The sequence below is a fragment of the Bubalus kerabau genome, chromosome X (genome assembly GCF_029407905.1).
Source record: "Bubalus kerabau isolate K-KA32 ecotype Philippines breed swamp buffalo chromosome X, PCC_UOA_SB_1v2, whole genome shotgun sequence".
NCBI classification, from domain to species: domain Eukaryota; kingdom Metazoa; phylum Chordata; class Mammalia; order Artiodactyla; family Bovidae; genus Bubalus; species Bubalus kerabau.
The window spans coordinates 41561870-41585091 of NC_073647.1; the positions used below are offsets into that span (position 1 = coordinate 41561870).

Below are 23222 nucleotides of genomic sequence, written 5' to 3' on the forward strand. Positions count from 1 at the left end.
CTGCAATCACCATCTGCAGGGATTTTGGAGCCCCCCCAAAATAAAGTCAGCCACTGTTCCCACCATTTCCCTATCTAGTGGGGGCTTCCCTGGTGGCTCAGCAGTAAAAAATCTGCCTGCAATGCAGACAATCCGGGTTCAATCCCTGGATTGGGAAGATCCCCTGGAGGAGGGCAACCCCCTCCAGTAGTCTTGCTTGAAGAATCCTATGGACAGAGGAGTCTGGCAGGCTACAGTCCATAGGGTCTCACAGAGTTGGACATGACTGAAGCGACTAAGCAGCAGCAGTAAAGAACCCACCTGCCAATGCGGGAGATGCAGATTTGATCCCTTGGTGGAAAGATCCCCTGGAGGAGGAAATGGCAACTCACTCCAGTGTTCTTGCCTGGGAAATCCCATGGATGGAGAAGGCTGGCTGACTACAGTCCATGGGGTCACAAAAAGTTGTCTACTACTTAGCAACTAAACAACAACAAAAAGTATAGGCCTCGAAAGATGAGCCTTGAGTACATGGGACTCTGTGTGGCAAAAGCCTACCAGACAAGGGGTACAGCACGTGCAAGGCTATGTGTGCAAGAAATAGAAACAAGCTAATGGGGGTGGAGCAGGCACTCGAGGGGGCAACAAGAAGGTGGAGGCTGGGTTGACAGCAGGTCGTGAAGCATCTACGAGGCAATCTGTAAGCACCCTGGATTTGACTATAAGTAACATGGAGAGTTTTGAGTGACATGAGCTAGACGTGGCATTTTGATGAATAAAAAAATGCATCAAGTTTAGTTCTTTCCCTTGATAGGATGTCAACCTTGGCAAGAGAATTTCCTAAACACCCTGTGTCCTGGAACCAGCACTGTCAGTGATGGGGGAGATCAGCCTTGCCGCGAAGGATGCACAGTTTGCCCTGATCTTAAATAATTAGCAGTAGATTTCATAGGAAATGCCTCTAGTATAGAATTTCCAGTGCTTCCTATTGCACTAGATACGCAAAATTTCTAACAATAAATTACATTCCGGAAACCACCAAAGTCAGCCTAATTAATTATAGACATCTAAATGATCCCTTCTATCCATCAGCAGAAATAAACTTGAAAAGGCTGCCTAGTTATTGACACTAGTCCAGGAATCAATGTGAGGTAGTCAGTTCTCAAATAGAAGGGGCTGAGAAGAAAGCAGGAAAAAGATTGGAAAATCTCCTTCAGAAATGGCAGGAAGAAAACATTTGCAATCTTCAGGGCATATTTCCTAGTAGCCTGTCCTTTAAGGGCCTTATTTAGGTAAATGAGTTCATCTGAGCCTGTTCAAGGAGTTCTGTTATAGTGGTGCTTCCAGGGTATGAAAATACAAAGAGGGGACTCTTTGGGTGACCAGATGCACGGAAGCATGTTTTAAGTGACTACAATGTAATTGATATATGCTGCTATCAGTTGTGACCCAGGTAATAGTGGAGCTAAAACAATTTCAAGTGGGTCAGGTTATCCCAGGAGTACTTGCGGCTATGATAGAAAATCTCCCCACAATGTGTCTTAAGTCCTGTAAATCATGTTAGGCTTAATGAAACCTTCTGCAGGAACATTCCATTTCTATGATGCATTTAACAGCAGTTGTTGACATGTTGTATCTGGATTGAAGAAATATGTAAACTTTTAAGTAATTGCTATGGTACTAGGTCATACCTGAATGGTCTACTGGTTTTCCCTACTTTCTTCAATTTAAGTCTGAATTTGGCAATAAGGAGTTCATGATCTGAGCTACAGTCAGCTCCTGGTCTTGTTTTTGCTGACTGTATAGAGCTTCTCCATCTTTGGCTGCAAAGAATATAATCAATCTGATTTCGGTGTTGACCATCTGTGATGTCCATGTGTAGAGTCTTCTCTTGTGTTGTTGGAAGAGGGTGTTTGTTATGATCAGTGCATTTTTCTTGGCAAAACTCTTTTAGTCTTTGCCCTGCTTCATTCCGTATTCCAAGGCCAAATTTGCCTGTTATTCCAGGTGTTTCTTGACTTCCTACTTTTGCATTCCAGTCCCCTATAATGAAAAGGACATCTTTTTTGGGTGTTAGTTCTAAAAGGTCTTGTAGGTCTTCATAGAACCGTTCAAATTCAGCTTCTTCAGCGTTACTGGTTGGGGCATAGACTTGGATTACTGTGATATTGAATGGTTTGCCTTGGAAATGAACAGAGATCATTCTGTCGTTTTTGAGATTGCATCCAAGTACTGCATTTCGGACTCTTTTGTTGACCATGATGGCTACTCCATTTCTTCTAAGGGATTCCTGCCCACAGTAGTAGATATAATGGTCATCTGAGTTAAATTCACCCATCCCAGTCCATTTTAGTTCGCTGATTCCTAGAATGTCAACGTTCATTCTTGCCATCTCCTGTTTGACCACTTCCAATTTGCCTTGATTCATGGACCTGACGTTCCGGGTTCCTATGCAATATTGCTCTTTACAGCATCGGACCTTGCTTCTATCACCAGTCACATCCACAGCTGGGTATTGTTTTTGCTTTGGCATCTGGTCCCATCACTTCATGGGAAATAGATGGGGAAACAGTGGAAACAGTGTCAGACTTTATTTTTTTGGGCTCCAAAATCACTGCAGATGGTGACTGCAGCCATGAAATTAAAAGACACTTACTCCTTGGAAGGAAAGTTATGACCAACCTAGATACCATATTCAAAAACAGAGACATTACTTTGCCAACAAAGGTCTGGCTAGTCAAGGCTATGGTTTTTCCTGTGGTCATGTATGGATGTGAGAGTTGGACTGTGAAGAAGGCTGAGCGCCGAAGAATTGATGCTTTTGAACTGTGGTGTTGGAGAAGACTCTGGAGAGTCCCTTGGACTGCAAGGACATCCAACCAGTCCATTCTGAATGAGATCAGCCCTGGGATTTCTTTGGAAGGAATGATGCTAAAGCTGAAACTCCAGTACTTTGGCCACCTCATGTGAAGAGTTGACTCATTGGAAAAGACTCTGATGCTGGGAGGGATTGGGGGCAAGAGGAGAAGGGGACGACAGAGAATGAAATGGCTGGATGGCATCACTGACTCGATGGGCGTGAGTCTGGGTGAACTCCAGGAGTTGGTGATGGACAGGGAGGCCTGGAGTGCTGCGATTCATGGGGTTGTAAAGAGTCAGACACGACTGAGTGACTGAACTGAACTGATGGTACTAGGAAGATAAAATACCCAGAACACCAATTTTTAAAGGAAGATTCAGGGTCTGTGTCTTTATGTATAATTGCTCCCTAATTATTTAAACATGCTCCCTTAGATTGTGTCTTCCTCCTTAGACTAATATTTGCATCTCTACTTTGTGGCTTTAGTTGTGATGCGTATTCTTTAAGATAAAAACTCTGAAACTCACGTTTGAACTAAAGTTGATTTTTATTGATTTGACATAGTTGGGTTTGATTTTAAAATAATGCTAGTTCAGTTGGGTTCTATCAGATGGCTTCAGGGACTGTGGTTTGCCTACTATTTGCAACTTGGTGTTCATGAAGCATCTTCATGCAGACTCTTCAAAATTAAACACTATGTACCATGGCCCTAATATAAGAAGATTACTAAGAACCAAAATTTTATGTCAGTGATCTGTTTACAGTCTCCTTCCCTCAGAGTATCACCTTCTAGATCCAAAGTCTCTATGTGGACAGCCATTGATCACAATTGGAATCTCATAGATCTTCTTCAGTTATCTATGGTCAGGAGCTTCATGTGTCTTGTTCACTACTATGTTCCCAGCCAAGCTGACACATAAAATTAACCATCTCAGTGCTTGACACATACTGCTTTAAAAAAGTGAATAAATGCAAGAGTGAATATTACTGAATGGCTGTAAGCTGGAATGAGAGGTGAGTAAGTCAAAGTTCCTGCCCTCAAATTAGTTCAGAGTCTGGATGGAGTGAGAAAGGAGACTGAAGATGAAGACAGGTATCAGAGAAAGATAAGGGAAGTGTAGCATGAGCATGCAGGGTAAAGAGTGAAGACAGAAAATAGCAGAAACCCGAGATGCCTTCACCATGGTGGCAACCTTCAGGAGGCTTCTCAGTGACCTTGAGCAGTAGAGGGTGGAAAAAACCGGTCTGTGCTAGCAGAGTGGTAGTGATAGAAGTGTTGAGATGGGAAAGGATGTGTTATGTTTGTTGAACAGCAAGGGATCTGGGATAATTACCAGGTGATGTGTGAAAATGGATTTCAATAACCATGTTCTTCTAGTACCTTTTCTATTACTGAATTCAGTTTCTGGAGAACAAGTTCAGTAGGTATTCCTCCAAGAAAGCCTAAAGCTCAGTATGTATATGTGTATTTCCCCAGTCCCTCCAAACTTTTGCATGTGTATGAATACATGCACACGCATGCACACACACACACACACACACACACACACACACAGACTGCTTTTAAGTGCAGCTTTTCCCTGATGCTGCCAGACTAGGCCCCATCTTCTGGTGATAGAGAGCAGACCACAGAGAAGGCTCTTGCACATCTCCCAACACAGTCTATACGTATGTGTTAAAAGAGGGCAAGGATCATGCAAACACTTATGTCCAAAGAGAATCTGTGGTATTTTGGTTGAAGTCAGTAGCTGTCCTTGTATAGACTTTGGAATCTAGATGGATGAATTCACCGTTTGATAGCCTAGGCGTGAAATTCTTCAATCTGTTTCCTATGAACCAAGATTTTAAATGTGGCCACATCGCCTCTCCAAGAGCTCATCTTCTGGACAGATCATCTTTATTGCCCAGGTCTCACCACTAAAGTTGTCTGTGGAAGGCTTTCATTTTAGACAGTCTATGTGATTTTAGATGTTGTCTGCACTGTGAAAGTCTTGCAGCATGCATCCTTTGATTACAGGATGAAACATTTTGCTACCATAGAATTAATAAGAAAAGTATTAAGTGCTAGGCAAAAAGAGAGAAATAGTTTGGCAGTTCTGCAAAAAGTTAAGTATCAACTTACCATTTGACCTAGAAATTCCGCTCCTAGGTATGTATCCAAGAGAAGTGAAAACACATCCACACAGAAACTTGTACACAAATCTTCAAACAGCATTATTCATGATAGCCAAACACTGAAAGCAGCCCAGATGTCTATCAATGAATTAATGGATAAACAAATGTGCTTTATCCATACAATGGGATATTATTTAGCCATGAAAAGTAACAAAGTACTGATTCTTCCTATAATGTGGATGAACTTTTACGACATTATGCTAAGTGAAAGGAGCCAGACACAAAAGGTCATGTATTGTATGATATCATTTATATGAATTGCCCAGAATAGACAGATCCATGGAGACAGAAAACAGATTAGAGGTTGCCAGGGGCTGGAAGTAGGGAAAATGAGGAATGATTGCTTAAAAACTACAGGGTTTCTTTTTAGGGTGATTAAAATTGAGGCAATCAGGTGACCTGAGAAGAACAGGAGATTGATGAAGAGAAGTGTGGGTTTGAGGCCCAACCTTTGGGTCTGTCGGCTAGACCGCTTTGGACAAGGCACTTAACCTCAGGGCTGAAGGAACACATTCATCTAGAGGTGAAGATACTATACTTCCCTATCTCATGGGGTAATGTTAGGGATCATATGAATCAAAGATGTGAAAATTCATTGAGAACTATTGTTTGTTTACATAAATAAAAATTATTGTTGTTGTTCAGTCACTCAGTCATGTCCAACTCTGCGACCCTATGAACTGCAGCACGCGCAGCCATTGTTATTAGTCATCAAATATAAAAGCTGTAATTCAGAAAATTTAAAATCTTATATCGTTCCTCTCTAGAGCATCTGTTGGTATTTATATGTTGATAAGGATTGTTTTATTTTACCACAGCACACGTGTAGAGACTCTGACCTCTTATGTCTTGGTCGTCTCTGTGCCCAGGCAACCAGCAGAGAGAGCGAGCACACTAGGAGTTCAGTTAGGTTCCACTGAGTAAATGGGTAAAGAAACCAACTGTGTTTTTAGTTACACATATCAAGTAATTGCATACAGGGTCCTAGGATCAACCAGGGACCCTGTCTGATTGGGAAATTGAGCACTCATGTGTCCACAAATGGACAGGGCAAGTTGACAACCCAGGGTTGAAGTTGATGTGATGTCATGATTGGCTTCTTTGCTGTCACCTAAAATGAAGAACATGGTGAGTCCACAGTATTTTGGGGGGCCAGTAGACCTAGGCTCAGAGAAGGCAATGGCACCCCACTCCAGTACTCTTGCCTGGAAAATCCCATGGGCAGAGGAGCCTGGTAGGCTGCAGTCCATGGGGTCCCTAAGAGTCAGGCACGACTGAGTGACTTCACTTTCACTTTTCACTTTCATGCATTGGATAAGGAAATGGCAACCCACTCCAGTGTTCTTGCCCAGAGAATCCCAGGGACAGAGGAGCCTGGTGGGCTGCCATCTATGGGGTTGCACAGAGTCGGACACCACTGAAGCGACTTAGCAGCAGCAGCAGACCTAGGCTGCTTGGATCAGTATATATGAGTTTTGGTGGTGGGGACCCAGAGGAAAATCACAGTGTCACATTTGTGTGTCCCAATAGAAGAGTGGCTTCACCTCTTTCTGTTGGTCTGCAAAGTTCTAAAGGTGGCTCCATGTTCCTGACCTTCTTCAAGAGGAAGATGGGAACTATGAGTAGAAGATCTGCCACCAGCCAATGCCTTGAGGAGCTTTCTTCCCTCTTTATACTTAAAACCGTGAGTTGTTCATCAGAGTGAGATGATTCCTTTGGCTTAACAGTATCCAAAACACAGGCTTAAATTCATTTCCTTTAGGTAAAATTTTGTGGCTCCTCAGCTCACTAAGCAAGGAAGCTCAGACAAGCACTAGTTAAAGGAGTGGGGATGGTGAGAACTGGCTGGCTATCCCTTATAGAACTAAAGAAAACCAGGGCTTAGTGGATTGCATCTGAAACCCTCAAGTCGTAACAGTGGACAGAAACAAAGTGGATATCATTTTGAGATTTCATTGAAGGATCATTTCTGTTTACTCCTCTTTCAAATAGTGACAGTAATCCTTGCCCCACCAAGTGGTTGTGGGGATCAAAACAAAAACAAGCCATTTATCTGCTCTTTAACTACCTATGCATCTGAGAATGATGGGATGAGCTAACATCACAGGGTTGAGGTCATCATTAGTGTCTTCATTATCACCTAGATTTGTTATTTTCTCAATACCAACAATGACAATAGCTATGAAACAGCATATGTGAGCACGTAGCTGAGCGCCTGGCACATAATAGATGCTCGTTGGTAAGAAATACAGATAAGCTGCAAGGAGCAATGCTTGGCAGTGAGCATATGGAATGCTACAGAACACTCATTGTGCCCAGTTAGATGGCTTTAGACTATTGCTTCTATGTTCTCTCCCTGCCTCTTTTCTTCCCCTCATCCTCTTCCCCTCTTGCACTTTCCCTCTTCTCTGTGGTCTTTTTATCTAACTCTTCCCTTCAACTCCACTTTCTCTCCCACTGCCATCTTTGGCTTGGTTTGCCAGTGAGAGTGGTAGACAGCATACATCCCATCCACAGTAATCCTCCTGCCTGAAATGGCTGCTGAGTTATATTTCAAAGAAGAGTATTTATTTCTTTTTGGTGGGGAGAGGTTGTTGCTGGGCAAATCATGGAAAAGGAGCTCTCATTTCTGGGAATTTCTGGAGGCCACAAATCCATACCCATGGGCACCATCTCCTTGCTCCCCTCTTCCTTTCTTTTCATCAATCATCTATCCGTATTCCTATATACACATCTATTTCATCTTTTGTTTGCAACTCTTGTTGGTTCTTTGTTTTTCCCCTTTGAGCTTAAGTGTCTATGGTCAATGCTCCATAAATGTTTCTTATGAGTAACAGTGATAATAGTGGAAGGAAGAGCAACATATGTGCTATTCCTCATTGCTTTTTATCTGATGTATCAAATTAAACATTCATGTTGCCATCAATTACTCCCCAAAAGATGATGGAAGCATATTTGTTAGTAATATTTTGATAATAACTATATAAACAGAGATTTGTCATGCTATTCTGACTCCTACATCTTCATTCACAGAAGAACATTTTATTTACATTGTCAAGTAAGAGGGTGGCAATTTAAGTGAGACTTGCAATTTACCACTTGCTTTGCTTTCCAAGGGAGGTCTTGGGAATTGTGAGGTGTTTGGTTTTTTTTTTCTGAAATAGATCTAGGATTATTCTCTTGAAATGTGTGTTTTCTGGGATGCTCAGATGGGGAAAAATCTATATTGATATATTTATATCTGTATCTATATCTATATCTATATCTATATCTATATAACCTCTCTCAGGACCCTGGAATACTTCCCATGCCTCAGGAAGCTGAGTTGGTTACAATCTACCAGGGTAACAACACATCGAATTTCCTCTTGACATTACAGGCTTAAAACCTATAATGTTAAGAGATTTCATCTCATTTGGTGGAGGGTGACTCTTAGAGTATATTTTATGATCAAAGCAAATATGTTCCACAATATAAAGGAATCTTTCACAGAGGATATAGCATAAAACCAAATAAAATTGGGCAAAGTGAAAAATAATTCTATACAGAGAAATGGCAACTTGAACATGGCAGTGAAGAGTACAGGCTGTGGAGTGAAACCTAACTGACTTTACCACTTATTTGCTACATGGCATTGGAGAAAGCCCTTCTCTGGGCCACTGTTTGCTCACATGTAAAGTGGACATATTGGATATTGCCTCGTGGTGTCATCATTAAGCGCAAATGAGATGAATGCGTTTAAAGTCAGATGTAAGGATCATACGAGAGAATATTCATCCAACGGTTGTCACATGGAATCTACTAATAACTGAGAGCCATTATTATTATGGTCCCAGGAGATAGGTTGTCTATGTTAGCCCCCTATAAGGAGAGTACCATTCACCTAAGACTAGCAATGGAGAGCAAGGAAGGACTGTGAACTGATGAATCATTTGGGGGTTTTAAGAATGGATCATTTCAGGCTTGAAGAGAAAAGTTAAGCTTCATGGAGAAGGCATTATTTTATTTGATTGTTTCAGTTCACAAGTTTATTTGTTTGCTGGGGCTACTGTAAAAATGAACCACAAGCCAAATGACATCAAAAACAAAAATGTATCACCTCACAGTTGCGGAGGCTGGCTGTCCAGAGTCAAGGTGATGGCAGAAACACTCACACCAAAGACTCTGGGAGAGGGTCCTTCCTTGCCTCTTCCAGCTTCTGTTGCCTCCACGTGTTCCTTGACTACTAACCATCAGCACTTCCAGCTTGGCCTCCATCCATTCTCAGCCTCCATTGTCACGTGGTGGTCTGTCTCTCTCTGCGTGTCTGTATTTCTCTTTTTGTAAAATTCTCCATCGTATCAAATTTAGGGCCCACCTTGTTCCACTATGACTTCATCTAAACCTCATTAAGTATATCTTCAATGGCCCTGTTTCCAAATCGGATCAGTCATATTCAGGGGAACTGGGGGTGAGGACTTTAATGTATCTTGTGGGGGGCACAGTTCACCCGGAGCAGCAAGTAGCTAGGAAGGTCTGTGCTGAGTGCTGCTCTGAATCCTGAAGGACTAGTAGGCAGCACTGAGGAAGGAGGGCTTGTACATGATGGACATTATGTGAGCTGAAAGAATAAGAAAGAGAGGTTTTGTTCAGGAAGTAGCACACTGATGTGCTTTGTTGTTCTTCAGTTGCTCAGTCATGTCTGACTCGTTGCGACCCCATGGGCTGCAGCACGCCAGGTTTCCCTGTCCTTCACCATCTCCCAGAACCTGCTCAAACTCTTGTCCATCAAGTCAGTGATACCACCCAACTATCTCATCCTCTGTCGTCCCCTTCTCCTCCTGCCTTCAATCTTTCCCAGCATCAGGGTCTTTTCCAATGAGTTGGCTCTTCCCATCTTATGGCTCAGCCGATAAAGAATCTGCCTGCAATGTGGGAGACCTGGGTTCGATCCCTGGGTTGGGAAGATCCCCTGGAGAAGGGAAAGGCTACCCACTCCAGTATTCTGGCCTGGAGAATTCCATCTCTCAATCTTGGTATATTTGGCTTCCCTTGTGGCTCAGTTGATAAAGAATCCGCCAGCAATGCAGGAGACCCCAGTTCGATTCCTGGGCCAGGAAGATCCCCTGGAGAAGGGATACACTACCCACCCCAGTATTCTTGGGCTTCCCTTGTGGCTCAGCTGATAAAGAATCTGCTTGCAATGCAGGAGACCTGGGTTCAATCCCTGGGTTGGGAAGATTCCCTGGAGAAGGGAAAGGCTACCCACTCCAGTATTCTGGCCTAGAGAATTCCAATGACTGTATAGTCCGTGGGGTTGCAAAGAGTCAGAAACGACTGAGCGACTTACACTTTAACACTTTCATATAAGATGGCCAAAGTATTGAAGTTTCAGCTTCAGCATCAGTCCTTACAATGAATATTCAGGGTTGATTTCCTTTAGGATTGACTGGTTTGTTCTCCTTGCAGTCCAAGGGACTCTAAAGAGTCTTCTCCAATGTGCTTGGAAGAGTAGAAGTTTTGCTCTTGAGCATGGTGGGAGGTTTTGCTGGTATGATGGGCTCTGTGACATGTGCCCAAGCCATGTGACATTGGGACTCACAATGGCTGACTCCTTGTGCCTTATTCTTCAACATGAGAACTGGCCTTGCCTTCACTCAGGCTTGTGTGAACGAAAGCTGCAACAGCTTCTAGACATCCTACCTATTCCCACCTCCATGAGCTCCTCTTTAAAGGTCCATCATTACAGGTGATCAAGCTGATCTTCGTCTCCCTGTGCCCTTCCTGCTGGGAACACAGCCACTTCTTTTTCATATGGTTCTCTGCCTCCAGCCTCTTCTCCCTTGTTGACCCTCCATACTACCACAGAGATGAGCACATTGACCCCCTGTTGAAAACCCCTTCAGAGATTCTCCAACACTGGATATGATACAATTCAGACTCTTTAAGTCATTTCAGTTGCTCAGTTGTGTCTTTGCATCATGTCAGTTGCTCAGTCTTTGTGAGCCCATGGACTGCAGCACGCCAGGCTTCCCTGTCCATCACCAACTCCCAGAGCTTGCTCAAACTCATGTCCATCGAGTTGGTGATGCTATCAAACCATCTCATCCTCTGTCGTCCCCTTCTCCTCCTGCCTTCAGTCTTTCCCAGCATCAGAGTCTTTTATAATGAGTCAGTCCTTCACATTAAGTGGCCAAAGTGTTGGAGCTTCATATTCAGCATCAGTCCTTCCAATGAATATTCAGGACTGGTTTCCCTTAGGATTGACTGGTTTGATCTCCTTGCCATCCAAGGCACTCTCAAGAGTCTTCTCCAACATCACAGTTCAAAAACATCAATTCTTTGGCCTTCAGACTCCTTGGTCTAGTACAAATGCCACACAAGCCCACCTTTCCACCCGCTGTGTGCCATTTCCCCATAAGCACCCTTCATTCCCGTCATGCTAAACTATGTCCTCTAGAGCCTCAAAGACACCATTCTATGTCATGTTCAATGCCTTCCTCTACCCTGTCGCTCTGAGGAACTCCTTCCTTTCTTGTTTCCTGGTCTTGTTAATTCCCTTTCAATGTTCATCACTCAGCTATCCCATCCAGGAAACAGTCTGCTCTGTGATAGGTGCTGCTTCTTCTCAAGCTTCAGGACTAGAGAGCTCTTGCTACCTCCCCGCCATTTCACACAGCCCAGTGTGCACAGCCCTGGTCAACTGGGATTCCACTCCATCACACAGCGAGGGCTTGAGAAGGGCCTGTGGTTCATGCCTGTCTGTGGCCTTCAGGTCTAGTGCTGGGCCCAGCCCAGGGAAGGTGGCCAGCAAGTGTTTGGGGGCTGGGGAGTGGAGAGGCAGAGGTGGGCCAACCTCACGGTCAGCGAGTTACCCCTGAGAGGACCAACCCCTTCGTCTCCTCTGGCAGAACTTCAGATAGAAACATCTTATACACCACCTACAAACACTGTGAGGAAGGAGGAATTTAATGCAACTGAGAGATAAGGAGAGAATCTTTCTAATTATACAGCCCACGGGCCCTGGCATTTGGCAGGAATTGTATGCTGTGCTCACATGTCTCTGTTTTAATTCACCATTTCCCAAAGTCTAATTATTGAGAACACATTAGGCAGAAGATGGGGAATGGAAACAAACAAACAAACAAACAAACCTTCCGTAGACAATCACCTTGTAAACATCTTGTGATGGGGCTGGTGATTAAACAGGAATGCTCGGTACCAACTGAAGCTCAGGCGAGTTTAGCCAAGCAAATCAATGCAAGTTAATCTTTCAGTGTCAGCTGGCTGAGTTTTGGACGAGTGATGAATGCCTTGACTGGAAAGATGGAATGCTGGAATGCCAGCCAATGCTCTGACAGCTACAGATGGTGCCAATTACTGCCAGTGGAGCCTGTCCTGCTGTGAGCCCGAGATGTCTGATTTGTGGCCACAGGAAAATGAAAAAGAGGCCTTCCAGCTGGGCCTGTCACCTGTCCTTTATTGTTCTGTAACCAAAATTGTATTCAGGTGTGATCACCTTTTTTTATTTTTGGTGAAGGAGGGGTGGGAGGAAAGGGGCCCGTTGCCTCATATTAGTTACACAGCCATGTTAATTACCAAACAGCTGAGAAGGGTGGGGCAAGTCTGACCAACTACCAAGCTCAAGGTCAGCCACTTCTTTCTACCCCATTCCCAGGAAAAAAAAGACTAATTGTAAATCATCCTGGAATATGGACAAAGGCAAATGAAAGTGTCCCACATCCTCATGATTTCCATGGGCCTTTATACACACCAGCATCGTCTGGTGCATTGTTTAAAAGAATGGCCTTACTAGAAGGATTGCTGTGATTCTTTGCTGGGGCAGACTTTGGATCTAGGCTCTTCTCATGTTTAGATCCTGGTAACAAATGAGCCCACGGTACAGGTCTGGGGTCTAGTTCCCTAGTGGCCTAGTGGTTAGGATTCCAGGCTTTCCCTGCCAGGGCCCAGATTCAATTCCTGGTCAGGGAACTGAGACCCCACAGGCCATGTGCCAAAAAAAAAAAAGTAGATTGGGGTCTGGTACCCAAAGGCCAACTAGTTTGCTCCTCCTCTGAGAGAGTACTTTGCATTCATACTCTGGACATTCATACTCTGTGACAAAGGTTGATATCTTGGCATAAATTGCATCATCGCTGTAGGAGGAATGTTAAAATAATTTCAAAAATAATACTATCAACAACATCTGTAGTCACTCTAATTGATTGAGAGCTTTTGATGGGCTCTATCTACATTATCCTTCATCTTTCCAATGACATGGCCTGAGAGACTTCGTGACCCCATTTTAAAATGCAGAGACTGAGTAACAGAGTGGTTAAATGTCTTGCTCAAGGCCACAGAATTAGTGAGTGATGCCACCTACATTTGAGTACAGTTTTCCAAACCTTAAGAATGAATACGGTCAAGAACAGAAGACAACTAGTTTCAATGTCACAGATTTCAAGAGTAGCATGCTCAATAAATATTGCGAGGAACAATAAAGGTATTAATACTGAACTGGTTCATAAGAGTAGAGTAGCCATGGGAGGCAATGAGGAAAGAGAAGTTGCAGGAGTTAATACAGCATTTAAATTTGCACTGTTATTATTGGGAGCCACATTTTATTTTTAATGTGTATGTGTGTGTGTTTAGTTGTTAGTGGGCCACCACTAAATGTTATGATCCTGGCCCTAGACAATGGCTGGGCCCTGAGCGAGTTTTTCATGAATCAAGTGAGGAGATAGGCACAGCTGGCACCCAGTAGTTTGAGTCAACAGGAGACACCAGCCTACTGAACTTGCTGATCCTACTGAACTTGGAAGGGTGGCACTGGACCCTTCCACAACACCTGAAGGCAGCCACTCTAGCCATACTCATCAACAGTTCCATCAGTCCCAGGAGAGGCCCTTAGATGTACAGTGAGGAGCACAGATGCCAGTCCCAAAGCCCTACCGCAGGGAGCCTGGGACCAGTGGCACCCCCACGTGGCCTGGCCTTCTCAGCTTTGCCCACCCAGATGTTGCCCTCTCCCTGGAGGTGGAGTTGGCTGTGGATGTCTGCTGGGGTCCTTTCCTGAGGATTTATGGGTACAGATCCTAGGTCTGAAAGATTGGATATTCCTTTAGCAAATGATTTCCCTTTCAGTAAAACAAAAAGCAGAATCAGGCTCCAAAGATCTCTGGGAAAGCCTCAGAAACTTAGCACAGCCTTTTAAAGGGTGTTCTGTCCCCTCCTCAGACAAGCAGAGATGAAGCCTGCATCCTAAGAAAACTTGGCTCACTAAGAAATGGCAATGGTTGGTCTCTTCAGGACATTTTCATTTTTGTGACATGATGTGCAGCACTGATAAACTTTCGGTACAGTTCTCCCTTTTCCTACTTTTTCCTATGTTTTTTTTTTTCTTATTCAACACAAATGATCACTTACTGAATGGTTTCTTTCCCTTTGTAATAATCAATGGAATTAGTCTAGACATCTGTAATTTCTAATAGCTTTTCCCCCCAAAAGGTAATTAGTTAGAAGAACTTGAGCAACTCAGAATTGTTTTATTTGTCAAATTGAAACCTTTGTAAACAGAGTATCTGGGTCACTTTAATTTGCTTTCCTGGCTTTTCAAGATAGCTAAGGGTATGCTGTCTAGAGTATGATGCAGAACTAGCAGCAAATATATTTTTGAAGAATTTTATGTAAAAATAATCCAGTGTCAGAAGGGCAACAGGCCAGTTGTCCTCAGTAATGGCCACATGGGGATGGTTTCAGGGGTTTTTGAGATCAGCCAGGGGTCATTGGCTTGCTAGAAGGGCTCTTAGGACTTAGCATATAGTCATATTCATGGCTCATATTTATTCTCAAAGCACGTCAAGGCTATACAGCCAGGGCTGTAGGGAAAAGATAATCAGTAAGACACTGGGGAAATCCATATTCAGGCTTCCTATGCTGTTTCCCTCCCATGACGGGCCACACAAACACTCTGTCCCTAGCTGCAAAAATGCAGCAACACATGTGAGATGGGCCCAGGGCAGCCGTTCTGAGACTTAATGCCCAAGGCTTTTACTGGGGTCTGGTCTCATAGGCCCACTCTTCTTAGTGACTTTCAGAATTTCAGATTCCCAGAATCTGAGGGTGTTCAGTATCCCAAGCAGGCAAAACAGCCTCACCACTGAGGGAAAGTTTCCTATCAGTGTAGGGAATCCTAGCAGCTTACCTTACAAAGCTGACTGGCTTCCTTCTTCAGTTTCCCCTAGGAGACTTTGCAACCTGGCCTGGGGCATCGGTTCAGATATAGCATAACTCTGGCCAGAAGTCTGAGTGGACCTGAGCGCCTGCGTGACTGAGATGGTGTCATGAGAGGGGACACACAGGAAGTACAATTCCTGAGGGTATACATGGTCCTCCTGTAGGACAGCTTAGCAGAGTTCCCAGTGTGGCCTCAAAGGTAGGAGGAAGGCTTTATAGTCAGATTTAGATGTTTGTCTAGTATTCATTTAAAATTAATAATGACCAGTAGGTCATTCAGTCAGTCAGTCAGTTCAGTCACTCAGTCGTGTCCGACTCTTTGCGACCCCATGAATCAGAGCACGCCAGGCCTCCCTGTCCATCACCAACTCTCGGAGTTCACTCAGACTCACATCCATCAAGTCAGTGATGCCATCCAGCCATCTCATCCTCTGTCGTCCCCTTCTCCTCCTGCCCCCAATCCCTCCCAGCATCAGTCTTTTCCAATGAGTCAACTCTTCACATGAGGTGGCCAAAGTACTGGAGTTTCAGCTTTAGCATCATTCCTTCCAAAGAAATCCCAGGGCTGATCTCCTTTAGAATGGACTGGTTGGATCTCCTTGCAGTCTAAGGGACTCTCAAGCGTCTTCTCCAACACCACAGTTCAAAAGCATCAATTCTTTGGCACTCAGCTTTCTTCACAGTCCAACTCTCACATCCATACATGACCACAGGAAAAACCATAGCCTTGACTAGCCGGACCTTTGTTGGCAAAGTAATGTCTCTGATTTTCAATATGCTATCTAGGTAGGTCAGTAACCCTACTCAAACGTAATAAGATGGAGATTGGAGATCTGCACCTTTCTCCTTTAAATCATCTGTCTGGAATTACCTAACTAACTGCTAAGAGTTTGTAAATTGAGATAGAAAAGGAGGCATTTTTGTTCACAGTTTATGAAATCTGACTGGTAGGAATTGAGCTCTTTTGCCCAACATTTCCAACATACATAGTTACTAAATTTTAAGATCCATTTAACAATAGAAATGTATCAGTAGACAAATGGTCCTATAAAAATGACCATCTAAGCATCTGAGAGTCAGGTCAGAAGTTCCAGATAAGACTTTGTTTGCCAGTTGCGCACATTACATTTGAGACCATAACACTTTGAAGAATTGGTAGTTGCTGCTCCAAATGACTATGAATGCTAAATTGTAGTCCCTTTAATGAGAAATTGGCTTTGACATTAGAACATTTGGAAATTAAGATGAATGGACAAAGGGAAAAATGGGTCCATAACGACATAGCACTTTATAGTTTATGAAGCATCATCCCGTGGATTCCACCACTGTCCCCTGAGGTTGGCATTTTCATTCCCACTTTATAGGTCAAAAAAAAAAAAATGGAGCTTGGAAAATACTGACAATCACTCCCAAGAAACAACAGAGTTCAGATTCAAATGCAGATACTTTGATTTCCAACTCTGCATGCTTTTCACTCCAACCTCAGGGCTAGCTTTTGAACTCTCAACCCCTCATTTTGCTTCAGCATGGAAACAGCTTCCAACATAGAAAGCCTAGATGGTTCTTTGGTAGCTGTGTTTACAGCCTCCGAGTGTCCCAAGGCTGAAATTTCTGTTACAGATATTTCTCACCTTTTCAATTCAAGGATCAGCAGAGTTCCTATAGGAAGAGGTAATGTTCTGTAGGTTTTTTGGTAGTTGACGGTGTCCATGTTTCTGGTAGAGTGCTATAGAAGAGCTGTTGGAACAGGGAAGAAGTTGCAAGACACAGACCTGGAAAGACTTACCAAATAGTATCCAGAGGGCAGAGCTAGTTGGGCTTGAAGACAGGACCTCTGGATATCAGAGGGACGGGAGAAGCTTGGGGCTGGCCAACACTTCTGCCCACAGAGATGGTCACCTACAAGGCTCTTGGGTCTGTTTGCCTCACTAATAAAAAACAAAAAGAAAACGCTGCTCTAAGGTACTGCAGGTTGAAAACACGGATACAGCAAAATCACCAAATGCCTTCTCTTAATCGTTTGATGATGCACAGCTAGCTAAGGGTGGAAGCTGCATGCAATTCTCATTCCAAACAGAGTTGCTCTCATCACATTGCCAGGTTGACTGGCCATTTTCCTTTGTTTTAGGCTATTTAACAACAAATCTCCAGACTGTAGCCTTCCCCAGACCTGGCTTCTTGTTAATGGCATCTCTGCCGTCTCCTGAACCCATTTTCATTTCCTGCCAGCAAGAAGAGAGGGTATAAAACTGGCGCAGTCCACAGGCCAGAGGCCCCATGTGGACACTTTTCTGGGGAGCTGGGAAGGACAATGGGCGTGTTTCTGTAACACTACACCCAGGCGGGCACTTCCCCACTTTGCTTTGGTCCAGCGCGTCTAGGACTTGGCACAAATTCGTGTGTTTGCGTTTCATTCCACTTGGCCCCTGGCCAGGAGGGATAATCTATTTTCATTTTGAAATTTCACTTGGCAGATCCTTAAAAGTCACCGGAGAACTTTTCCTGAGTAATAAAAAGCAACTTTTATTGAAAACTAATTATGTTTTTAGATGAATATGCCAGCTGTTTGAAAATGTTCTGGTCATGTTAAAGCATATTTTAATGGTGTGCTTACAAATGCAGATCCAATTGTGAAATCCTTTTTGACAGTAACTTATAAGCACGTTATTCCAAAGTGCCTCTAAGCCTAGTTCCATGCAGCTCGAGAAATCTGATAAATGGAAAAAATACCCAGTCGTTGAGTAAATCAATGATTTGGGGAATGGGCAAAGATTGTAAAATTCAATACAGAACTTAACAATGTTTTTTCCTTAGGAGCTAAGACAGACGAAATACATGCAGATTTCATTCACTGAGCAGTTTTAAGCTTTTAGAAGGAATCAGAATTTCATGATTTAAGAATGTTTGGATTATTTTGGGTATGCTTGATTTTGTGTCTTATGACTGAGAGCACCTTTGTATCTGTGGCTGATGTGCACACACACAGGGTTATTGTGTGTTTCCTGTGTTCTAGGCTCTGCACTAACCCCACTGAAACATGAAGATGAATTAGACATTGTTTTTGCTCACCAGGAATTTACAGTTTCATGGGTGGATCAGAAAAGGGGTGAGAACAGAAATGGAAACTAGCCAATAGGATGTATGTATAAAATAAAGGTAGAAGAGAAATCCTGGGCTTGCAGAGCTTGGGGAAGCAGAGACTTCTGCCTGAAGGGACTGAGGAAGAGCACGACTGGGGCGAGGCCTTGAAGGGTGTGATTCCTATTGATGGGTAGAATATGGAGCAAGGCCATTTCTCATTGGAGGAACAATGACAGAGCACGATGAGGTGGATGGGCATGGTGTCCAGAAGAGCATGTGAAATGAGATGAGGCAGTATGGAGTGGATGGTGGAGGTCTCAATGTCCCCTCCAGAGCTTATAGTCTTTTCTGTAGAGGTTTGTGAGAAGGAGACCAGCATGCGCAGGCTTTGTTTGAATTTTGGTGGCAGGTGGGGCTGGGTCTGGAGGGGCCTGAAGATGGGGAAACAGACCAGCAAGCTATTGCAGTGGTTCTAGGGAGAAGTGATGAGGGCTGGAAGGGGGCATGAGAACAATTATCCAGTACATTTAATCCACACAGAGACTGATCCTGGCTAATTCCGGGTGATGGCAGGGATGGAGGCAGTTTTCAATCACTGGTTTTTATTGGCTTGACTTGGGAACGTATCATCTCAACTCTCCACTTTGCTCTGCCTATGTCACAGCCAGTGTACACTTGGACAAATTACTTGGTATCTCTAGGTTTCCTTTTCACCAGCTGTAAAACAGGGAGAATAATTCTTGCCATCAATGGTAATTGCCTTGTAGGAATGCTCAATGCATTTGTGTGAGTGCTAGCATATTCTTGGCATGAAATTATCATTAATAATATTGCTAATACGTCTGCTAACATACTTCAAGATCTTCAGAAAAGTCAACACCCCCCCCAGTACTGAATATTTTAAATATGAGGAAACATTCAGAAGTAATAAAAGGGTGACCCTATTTTGTTAAGCAATAATCCCTGATGGCTTCCCTCTCATTTGCAAATCCTCTGTGATTCATTTTCATTGAATTCACAGAACTTCATTTCATAAGACAAATGCAACCTCCAAAGTTGCCTTGAGAATTCCTGTTACCAGCTCAGAGGATGTTCGAAGCTCCTTAGACTGCTAAGTGGTGAGTTTCCCTATCTGTCTGTGGGTCTCAGATGAAGTTCAGGAGTGTCTCAGAGCTTGGCAGACCTCTTTGCCTGTGGCCCAAGGGCCCAGTGACTGAAAGGTGCTTTGTTTTTTGGGGTTTGTGTGTGTGTGTGTGTGTGTGTGTGTGTGTTTTGCTTTGTTAGTTTTCAAGATGGTTATGGCAACTTTGAGGACAAAATGCCTTTGTTAACTGACCTCAGGCTATTATAGTGGGTTAAGGAAATAAATAGGCCAAATTCAGGGAAGATTTAGATTACATTTTACTTCAGGAAACCAGCCTACTCCCCTGTGCCCTCTCCCCAAAAGGCAAAAGTACTCATTCACAAGACGCACATGTGTTGTGATATGTTGACGTCAGAACTGCATTTTTCAAAACGTCTGGAGTTGGCTGGCCAGTATTAGCTAGGCTGAAAGAAAAAAAAACATCTAAAGCCAATGGTGCATGTCAGCTTTGCCACCAGCAAACAAACAAGTGAAACTATTCTTGAGACTTAATACCAGTTCAGGTTTTAGGAGTTTGAGATTAACAGATACACACTACTATATATAAAACAGATAACCAACAAGGACCTAGTATGTAGCACAGGAAACTATACTCAATATCTTATAATAACCTATAAGGGAAAATAATCTGTAAAAGGGTGTGTGTGTGTGACACAACTGAATCTCTTTGCTGTATATCTGAAGCTAACACAACACTGTAAATAAATTATACTTCAATTAAAAAATATGTAGAAAACAAAGCAAAAATGTTGCTACCTTGGTTTAGGTCCTTTTAGACTGGTCCTTCACCAAAAAACAGATGAAATAGGAAATTCAGTTAAGTGAGTATTGAGCCCCACACTGCCAAAAAACGTGATTTTCTGATGGTCGTGTGCCCTCAGGAAGGGAGGCTATGGAGGAAACTCCATTTGGGCCACTGGCACCCCAGATAATGCTGAAGCACCTGACTCCAAGATGAGGAGTTCAGGAGCCAAGAGGATTGTCTGCACAATCCTCTTTTATGGGTGGGACCCCAGTGGCCACTCTGCTAGAAATCAGCTCTTTCCAACAAGTCATTTCAGTGAAACTATGACCTCTAGGTGTGGCATCCAGTTCCTCCAGTGGCCTGAATTTCCCTGATGCTTCTCTACCCCTCAAAGACTCCAAAGGATCTGTCCCTGAGTTTCTTCAGGTGCCTTCCAGAGCAGCATTTCTCTGCACGTGTCTACACATCAGGACTTGGCCATACTGAGCCAAGTTGCCTGTACACCTTCTCAGCTGGTTTCTGGTGAAGGAGCAGTCCCAAAGGACCTAAACCAAGATGGCCGACATTTGAATCCATCCAAATAGGTTGCTTTAATAGGAATGGGAAGATTTAGTCTCTGAGAGTGTGGGACTGGCCTTGACTTGAAATCAAACCACTGGTTCACTGTTTATTCCCCACCCCCAAGCAGCTAAGAAGTAGAATTTCTCTTCAGAGCATAACCTCCACCTTTTCTTTGAAGTAACAGAAGAAAGGAAGCATTTGGGACATAGCACTTACTTCTGAACAGAAAGCCCTGTTTCTCTTTAGAAAGGAAGGGTTTAGAAGGCAGTTTGAATACAGATTCAAAAGCCCCAGGGTGCAGTGAGCCCCAGGTGCTCATTTTTTTTATTACTGTGATTTGGAGTCAATCATTTCAGCATTTTGATCTTCTGTCTCATATAAAATGGGACAGTCTGATATCTGTCCCACCAGCCTCTTAGCATTAGTTGGAGGACTGAAGATGTCCACCCCATACTATTTTTTTGAAAACTCTCAAGGATTATTTATTTGGAAGTTTCTGTTTAAGATGAAGAATGTATTTGGAGCAAAGGGCGCATGCTTATCTAGGTTAATTACCTGTCACTAAAGGCAGGAAGAAATCAATAAGCAGACCACTCTTGTAGTCAAACAACGCTGAATGAATGTTTGTGGCTTCCTTTCTCCTTATGTCTAAATAGCACCATATTAGAAATGATTTGTTTTTTTTTTCATTTTAAGCACTTTACATTTATTAACTCATTTAATCCTACATCAATTAAATTAATACACAATTATGACACTTACAGTAAAATGAGGAAACTTAAGTATAGATGATTTAGATAATTTATCCAGAATTACAGGACTAAAATTACAGTGGTAAAAGATGTGATTTAAACTGAGGAAGCATGATTTGATCTTTGGTCAAGAGGTTATTACTGACCCTGGTTTAGACATGCAGTTAACTTTCCATCAATGACAGTGGTCGACCTCAAACAATTATAATAATTATTCTTTTCCCTACAAGGTTTCATCTGGAGGTGGGTTCACTATTTCTTCCCATCAATGAACTGGCAAGAATAAAATAGTCAAATGTTGGCTTATTTTCACCACTCGTGCCACATATTGCCCACGTGCTTTACATTATCCATTTAGGACGTTTGATTATGGACAGGTGAAACTGTCATGAACTTAGTCAAAAATATTTGTGACACAACTCTCAAGTCCCTAGCACTGTCACCTTAGGTACCAAATACTGTATGATCTTTCTGCCATAAAATACTATGTTTCTGAAGCCTAGTATACGTTTCTTTCTTTTTTTGTAAATATCCAAATGAATGGTTATTTCATCTAAGGAACTGAGCTGGTACTCTGCAGGTGGGGGAGGGGTTCAGTAGGCTTATATATGATCCCTGACATGGAGGGGTCCATACAGGGATTTTTCTGAAAATGAAACAGAACACTACTGATGAGCAAAAATCCAATTTGATGAAAGCAAAAGCCACAGTTCCAGAGATGCCATGACTTGTGTGTTTCTGCCTGTAGGTTGTTTTCTTTCCCCTTTGGAGTGTTGCCATGGTGTTAACCAGTAGAGGCACCACCCACCAGCAGATACAATTAATGCTTGGAAATTGAGGCTTTCAGTCTCACCAAGCACAGGGAAATGTCTTAATTTGACAGTGGGCCTGACAAAATGCTAATTTGTTCAGGGAGATAAAAGTAGCCAGTTATGTAGCTGTGTGGTGTATTGCCTATAATCTAAAGGGAAGGAGACCAACACCTACCCAGCTATTTTCATGTGTGGCCTCAGTTCTAACAACAGGGCTGTTCTCAGTAAGACGTGTAAATATCCTTACATGGCATCACCTTATAGACATAAAACAGGGTGGGACTAGAAGCCTCTGTTCACCCCATGGAGACATCCTGGGCCACACAAGGCTCTCATAGGAAGTGTACTCTGTAACCACTCTGCTCCCAGAGGTTGTCTATGGAGTCATTTTCTGTAATAGGCCCTTCTTTGGCTCTTGACCTTGACATCTTATCTGATCTCAGCTCAGGAGATTGGCCCAAGTTTGGAGCAGGGGCGATGGGGATAGTGGTACTTTGAGATGAGCCACTGAAAATGGAAGAGACTAGGATTAAAGTTACTGATTATCAACTATGTGCTTGGCACTGTGCTAGGTCTGCATGCCTGCCATCTCATTAGAACCTCTCAACACCCTAGGAAGTAGGACTATTAGATTTCCACTGAGTGATCAGCCAGTATTCCCAAAGCCATGAAGTAAGCATGGAACCAGAATTCAAGCCCAAGTCCATGTAGACTTCCCACCTTGTGAGCTCTTCACTACATCAAGGAAACTCCCACTCCATCTTTCCCTGTTGAATCCCAAAATGACACAGATGATAGCTACTAAGGACAGGCCCTTCTCTTGGTTGCCCAGTGTCTTAATGTTGAGCATGTTCACCAAAACCATTTTAGAAATCAATATTTTAAAAGTCCAGCTCAG

The 23222-nt window shown here is 43.2% G+C and overlaps 1 protein-coding gene and 1 long non-coding RNA gene across 2 annotated transcripts in view; one reads left to right on the forward strand and one right to left on the reverse strand.

Annotated features, from left to right (window-relative positions):
* AFF2 (ALF transcription elongation factor 2) overlaps nucleotides 1-23222 on the forward strand; it is a 357949-nt gene that overhangs the window by 67778 nt on the left and 266949 nt on the right. The gene's annotated exons all lie outside the window — the stretch shown is intronic.
* LOC129639385 (uncharacterized) lies at nucleotides 9342-12445 on the reverse strand. The gene is made up of 2 exons (XR_008708373.1): nucleotides 12165-12445; nucleotides 9342-9614 (listed from the first exon to the last, which is right to left on the reverse strand). It is a non-coding gene; the product is annotated as an uncharacterized LOC129639385 (long non-coding RNA).